Genomic DNA, 7,596 nt, shown 5'->3' on the forward strand with positions numbered 1-7,596 from the left:
CTCTACCATTTGCATCTTGGAATCAAAGCTGCAAGAGGTAACAATCTAGCTCCAAAAATACAAGACTAATACGGTAGATCAACTCAATCTGTTATAACCTTGACCATCCTCTGTACATGGACAGAACAGCTGGTCATATCTGCCACAAGATGGTGAACGTACATCTTGCATAAAGAAACGTTTTCTGGTCTGAGCATCAAGCTATTGTAGGTTTGTGATCTTCAAATGAATGATGCTACAATCGCCTGAGAACAAGTAGTGCAAACCCCTTGATGGTAAGAATCTTGTTCCAATCGTACACCTCAAACTCAGACTGCATGCAACTCTCTCTTCACTCTAGAAGAGTGCTCACAACAAAGTATATCTCCCGCATGAAGCTGTGCTGGTTTCCCTACTGTCAGACATAGTTTCTTGTTGACAAAGTGTGCAACAACACACTTGTCCAAATCAGACTTCATTATTATTATTACTATTTTGTTGTGCTCAATCAAGTCAGTCTGTTTTGTTAGGTCTCTTGTAAGCACTGGAAGCAAACCATGCCTCAGAGATGCTTAGACCATCATAGCTGTCTAACCAGAAGACATGACTTTATGCAGGATTAGACTGGATCCAAGAAGCACTGCTTTCTGTAAATGCTGCAAATGATGATTTGGATAATGTCTAGCCACTGTACAATACTTGTGTGCATTGTCTTGTCACTTTTACGCCTAATGCTCCCAACACCACTGGAATAACCAGTGTCTGACATTGCCACATGCGTGCAGCTCACCTCCACCAACAAGTTGCTATACTTCACCAAATTTTCAGAATGTTTCCACTAAATGTTGTCATCATTAGGACAGCTGATATCAATAAGAAGACAAGTGTTTGTCTTTATTTCTGAAGCAGATGTCAAGATGATTGGCACATTTTCTAAGCACTATTCCACATCCTAGTGATGTCGTCGGTCTCCACAAGCCCATCAGAATGATTACAGTGTACCATCTGTTCTCCAATAAACCCCAAAATGACAACAAAAATGTCCTGGTGGATAATGGCGGCCACCCAATTGTGTTAATCAGTGTAGTCTGTCAGTGCTAAGACACCACAGCCTGCCACAATATAGTCGACTGTCTCCATGTTTCACTGCACAAGTGGTGAAAGTAGACTGACATAATTATGCAGAATGTTACGCTCATAGTATCGAGTCTGAAGAACTTGACCTTGAGCAGCAACAACCAGTCCCTCGATTGCAGCGAGAAAGATTAAGTTAATGACATCAGCCATTCCTAAGTCTTGTTTGTGTCCACTGATAGTTTCTCACGACCGTGCACAGGCTTCCAACACCAGGACTGCACATGAAGGTACCCGCTGACACTAACAACTAAAATAACTAAAAACGTTTTCATGTTATAAATCAAGATCATCATTCTCGTTTTCTCATTCACTATACTGACTGCAGACTTTCAGTCAGATCGACTAGTATTTACATAGTCTGTTTACTATTGCTTTCTCAATGTATAACATCTAGTAGTAACCCTCACTGACGGTACCGGTGGATACAGTTTCTGTCAGTTTGTCTGTATTCCTGTGACAGAGTAGTGACGATATCACAGTACATTCGATACCATCAAAGCAAATGATACTCACGCGTTGTTAAAATAAGACATATCTTCACATCGAAACAGTCGCAAAGTGCACATAGTCAGCAGAGTTAGAATGATTGCCTTAACAGGGCAGATACCAACCACGTGACTGCGTAGCGTACCCCGTATAAGAGCAGGATAGTGTTTGGTCTGGCGTACAAGGCAAATCTTGTAATGCTAGACAATTTCAAAAAATGCCACTTAATTTACGAGTACACGTGCCTAGTGTTCGTCACTAAGTGTAAGTATTTACTGTAGTCATTACCTAGCTAGGGGCTGACGGGGTTATCTAAATAATTGCCAGTCATGACGTCATTACTATTCACACTCTAGTCCTAAAAACTTTGACACTTGAAAGACAGTTTGAAATGACACCAGAATTCAGCCATCTAAGTTCCTACGCCCCTGGCTCCTAGCGGTTACGGACAGAGCCGTATGTCTAGATATATTGTAAGGCTCTGGTTGCGGGTTTAGCCTCGAACTCCCAGACTTGTGTGGTGTACATTGAAAAAGGTCATCACAGTTTGCTAACCTATACCCGCCGTCGTAATCAATTAGCACGTTTGATATGTACCAACCAAAAAATGTAAGTTTGAATCTTGCTTGCACACATTTTTTATAAACTTTTCGAAAGTAAAGTTTTCTCGTAACATAGCAACTCTAATTTACTGACAAGGGTTTTCTATTTAGTAGTCAATGTTGATTTATTAATTAATTATACCACTAATTATATCACCTGTCTCTATCACGCTACCGTAATTTTAACTAAACCCGGTTACCATGGACATGCAATTGTATTGAAGGATGCATGTCACAATACATTAGACTATTGTATTGAAGGATGCATGTCACAATACATTAGACTATTGTATTGGAGGGATGCATCTCACAATACATTAGACTATTATATTGGAGGGATGCATCTCACAATAGACTATTGTATTGGAGGAATGCATCTCACTATACACTAGACTATTGTATTGGAGGGATGCATCTCACAATACACTAAACTATTGTATTGGAGAGATGCAACGATAACGTGCTGATACTGTAAAGAAATGCTTCCAAACACATAATTTTAACGAAATCAATGCTAAAAGAGTAGGTTAAAATTAAAATATATATATTACAACAAATTCAATTGCTAGAAAGAGCAAAAAATGCACCGGCAAAGTAAAAATGACGCCGCGCGTAGCTAGTAGACGTTCGTATCTCGTGTTTACATCATACGCGTTAGTGTGTCTTGTGCGTAATTGTGTGGCTTCGGAGACTCCACTCCGAAGCACACAAAGCACACAACTACACACCAGACGCGCTAACTGATTGAGCCACAACGTCGGCGCCGATAACACTTTTCGAAAATGCAGATATAGAGCTTCTTCATAACCAAGTCAAAAAATATCTCTAGTTTATACAACTTACTTTTTAGTACCCAAACAAACACATTTGGTCGTAGGAGACAGGTACCACTTTTCCAAAAAATGATCTTTGCTGGTTGTCCACGAACGTAATCTCCCGGTTGTGAGGTAGATGTTCGACTCTCTCTAGCTAACTAGACATCCCTACTCTATATTCAAATTCTTAGCAATCCTGAATTATAGGTGTTATGGAGGAGCGACTATTTGGCAAGTTTTCAGTGGTCCAGTTGCGTGAGTTAGTTTTGAATGACTACGGCCTATTTAGCGCGCGCTAGATCGTACACTTTAAATTTAGTGTACTTCCAACGCTCCTTTTAAATTAATTATTTAATACTAGTAGTTTTTATATTACCCGAGCAAATTAGATAATTTATAAATAGAATAAATTAGAGGATTCTTACGTGTATTTCAAAACACAACGGTTAATCAACCTAAATTAAAAATAAATTAAATTAAATTAAATTAAATTAAATTAAATTTAAAATTAAGTTAAATTAAATTAAATTTGACAATTACAAAAACAGTTTCTGCTCAACCAGATTTTGCTAGTTAGTAGCCTGCATAGGCATAGGACTCTAAGGCCTGACGGAGCACTATCTGCCTAATATTTGCCAGCTCATGACGTCATAATTACTATAACAGTATGTAGTCTCAACTAATTTGACCATTTCAATGATACTAGAAGTCTAAAGCTCACTATAATTGAACTCCTTCCTACGCTATCATGCACTAAACTCGCGTATGATCAATAACATAGTACAGTAGTTGCTAGGCCCACCGTCGTAATCAATTAGCACGTTTGAGGTGTACTGTACCAATCAAAATTGTAAACGTTAAGTTAGAGTGTTAATTAATTAATTAATTTTATTACAAATTACATCACCTATACTTTATAACACGCTACCGTAAACCTGGTTAACGTTGTATTTTGGAAAACAGCGACCCCCCGGCAGAAAAGATCAGAAAATGGACATGCTTAGAATTAGCAATGACAAGATCCTAATACTGTAAAGAAAAAAATTATTTTCTACCGTTTTCTAAAGCAAAATGCTTTCGAACACGTAATTTGTACGAATCAATGCCAAAAGCTACATAGGAGTCTAGGGTGAATGCAATACAACAAACGCAATCATGCAGACAAACCCAAAAAATGGCGCCGCGCGTGGCCAGTGGACGTTCGTCTCCGGTGCCCCACTTTGGCGCACTCGTGTTTACATCATATGTGTCAGTCGATGTCTTTGTGTAATGTGTGGCCCGCTCCGAAGCACACACACACACACTTCATTGTTATATTCATTTTGACAATGTGCGGTCCACTCTGGAGACACACAGAAGTCTAGTGATTCATACGCTTCAAAGAGCAATGTACGCTTCAAAGAGCAATGTACGCTTCTTTTTTGAAGGTAGTCACTTCATAGAGCTTAGTGGACGCTTCATAGAGCACAGCACGTCAAATCAGACGCGCTAACCGATTGAGCCACGACGTCGGCGCCAACAGGACTTTTCAAAAACGCAGCTTTAGAGCTTCGCTTTTTAATAACTAGCTAATCAAGTCAAAAATATCTGGTTACAACTTACTCTTTCCCAAACAAACACATATGGCCGTAAGAGGCAGCTACCACTTTTCCAAAAACGAGCTTTCGTCAGTTGTCCACTAACGAATTTTTCCGGTTAGAGATTGCTGTTTGACTCTGACGCACTCTCTAGACATCGCGCTGCCTACATACACAAATATTCGAGGTCATAAAGTTGCTCTAGATTTAGAGGTTTCCGTTTTTGAGATGATTCTGAATCATAATGTTAGTAAGGACCGACTATTTAGCAAGTTTTCAGTGTTCTAATTGTTGTATAATTACGCCTATTTAGCGCGCGTTAGATCGTACACTTTACTTCCAACGTCCCTTTCTAATTTAGTATTAGTGGTTTTTCCTATTTTACCTGGGCTAATTAGAGAATTTTATAATAGAGTAAATGAGATGATTCTTACGAATCACAACGGCCAATCAACCTAAATTAGATTAAATTTGACAATTGCAAAGACAGTTTCTGCTCAAACAGGTTTTGCTAGTAGAACCCTAAGGGCTGACTTGACCGGGCTCTATCTGCCCAATATTTACCAGTCCATGACTAACAGTATAGTCTCAAGGAATTTGACAGTTTCAAAGACAGCTTGAACTGATAGCAGAGGTTAAGGTTACTGCTAAGCAGGTGGACAGACAGACTGTAGTTACTTGTTGTCTATTGTGTAGGTGTTCCTGCTGCTGAGAAAGCCGAGTTGACGTTTAAGGTTGGAGCAAGTACGAAAGCGGATGAAGAAGCAAAGAAGGTGCTTGAATCGATGGGGAAGAAGACGGTCTGAAGGCTCCGTTGGAAGTGTTACTCACGAACGCGAGGCGCCTACGAATACCGTAGAACTACTAGCATTACTAATTTTCTCTTTTCTAATAAAATTATATGAAAGTATTAAACCACGCCCATTGGACAAGAGGGGTTTAAACCCCCCTAACCCCTCTGGATCCGGCCCTGTCACCCAACCATTCATACTGTAGCTGGTATTTGACTGTACTGATATTAACACATTTATACCACTGTATACAATTTTAATTAAATTATGTGTTTTTAATTATACATTTAAATATGCTGCCTAGTAATGTTTATGTCATGTGAGTTCCCGTATGTCGTGACATGTAGGTTGCGTGACAGCGGGTGCTTTCACACTGACTTTAGGTTAACCTAGGTTAAGCTAGCTAGGTAAACACTACCATATGGAACATGTAGTTACTGGGTAATTGACCTAGGTTAGCACTGAGCAGCGTTCACACAGCACAGAAATGACCACTAGCCAATCTAGGTAGTAGTTTTGTATATCTTCTCATTGTTGTCCTGTCAATGTCTGGAAGTTTTGGAGGGTTTCGTCCTCTCACTAGAGACATAATCTTTACAAAGAACATCTGGTTGTACATTCTGCACAGCAACACTAGGAGAGTAGTAAAAGGGACCTCTCGTTGCTGACGCGCTTTTCTTTGCCTTCTCCTTTTCCACTGAAAACGCGCCCGGGTAGCTTTGAAGCGTTTGTAGCACATTCTAGAAAACGCGCCATTCTTCGCTATGCCTAGAGGGTGGAGCGACCGAGTTGTAGGCAGAGCGACCGAGTTCTAACCTAGCTTGCAAGTGAGTTAGCGCTAACCTAGAGTCCGTTCACGCACTAGATGGACTCGGGAATTCAGCGCGTAGCAGGACTTTGGGTTTGAATTCCGTATGGGTTTCCGAGGTCTAATTAATATCAATGGACAGCTCTTGAAGAGCTTAATTTAGTTATATTAATCATATATTTCTTGCTATGAACAGAAGACCAGTATTAGCAACTTCCGGAATTGTAATGAGTTAGCAGGTAGAGACAAGCTTAGTCAGATCAATCTAGAGACAACCCCTCCCCCGTGAGATAACTCTTTATCAAATTAAGAAGGTGTGTAACAAAATACTAATGATGCAAACAATTAGAAACTCGTGTACAGTAATAGCCTCGGATCCCAGACGTTTCTACAGGCGCCTACGTACAAAGCACAGAGTAGGCGGGGAAAGGGCAAAATTTTTCTCCCCGCCCACTTTTGCCCTTTTCCTGTGGTTTGTACTTGGGCGCCTGTAGAAACGTCTGGGATCCGAGGCTAGTACAGTACAAGCAAGCATTTATTGATTTCCTGTGGCTTGCATTTGAACTTCGTCATAGCTCTCTGTGGAATCAGACTCACCACCATCTGACTCTTTGTTAGGGTTACTTCAATCACCATATTTATTGGTTTGCGTTTCCTTGTGACAACACACGCCAAGAATGCAATCAGTCTAGAATAGCTTCTTATACAAACATAACATCCCACTCTCTCGATAATCTGTTTAGCTAAGGTCCAACCCTCACGCACGAGTCCATCTTATTCGTGAACAGACTTTAGGTTAGCCAAGCTATTAATTAAGACCAATTAGATAAAAGCGTCTGGAACTAAATCAATTAGAGTTAGCCTAGGTTACAAACGTCGTGTGAAAGCACCCAGCAATGTCAAGAGTTGTCCTCGTTACATGCCCTCTCAAGAAGACAGAACCGGTGAACGTTCAGTCGCCGATCGAGACGTTTTTTTTTATAACGAACACGTATGATGGATTGAACGACTCCTACCGCACGGCGATCAACGAATTCGCCGCCATGAGAGAAGCGGCCGTCATACGGTCAGCAGAGCGACAACAATCGGATCTAGAACAACTCTACAAGTACGTCAAATTTGCATCGCGTCAACAATCACTGTGACACAACGAAATGTTAACAACGACGCTCTCCGCGCGTGGGAGTGGCACTTATTTTTGTTTTTTTGTTTTTAGGTATTACGACCAACTGGCGGCAATGGAAGGAAAGCTACCGATTTCGGATAGTCAAGTATTGTCGTGTCTTTCATGTTACAAAAAATTCGTGTGTCTATCTGCTTGCGTTTGGTGGCAAGGTGCGCATCAAGTTCACATGGTATGACGCCTCCTCGAAGGAGTCGTTGTTCAGTGGAGGAACAAAT

General features: G+C 40.6%; 1 long non-coding RNA gene across 1 annotated transcript; it reads right to left on the minus strand.

The window, feature by feature from the left end:
• Window positions 1–1,414: 1,414 nt before the first annotated feature.
• LOC134198615 (uncharacterized) lies at window positions 1,415–1,716 on the minus strand. Its single transcript, XR_009972876.1, has 2 exons — window positions 1,630–1,716; window positions 1,415–1,567 (listed from the first exon to the last, which is right to left on the minus strand). It is a non-coding gene; the product is annotated as an uncharacterized LOC134198615 (long non-coding RNA).
• Window positions 1,717–7,596: the final 5,880 nt, after the last annotated feature.

This window comes from Corticium candelabrum, chromosome 2, assembly GCF_963422355.1.
Source record: "Corticium candelabrum chromosome 2, ooCorCand1.1, whole genome shotgun sequence".
Taxonomy (NCBI): domain Eukaryota; kingdom Metazoa; phylum Porifera; class Homoscleromorpha; order Homosclerophorida; family Plakinidae; genus Corticium; species Corticium candelabrum.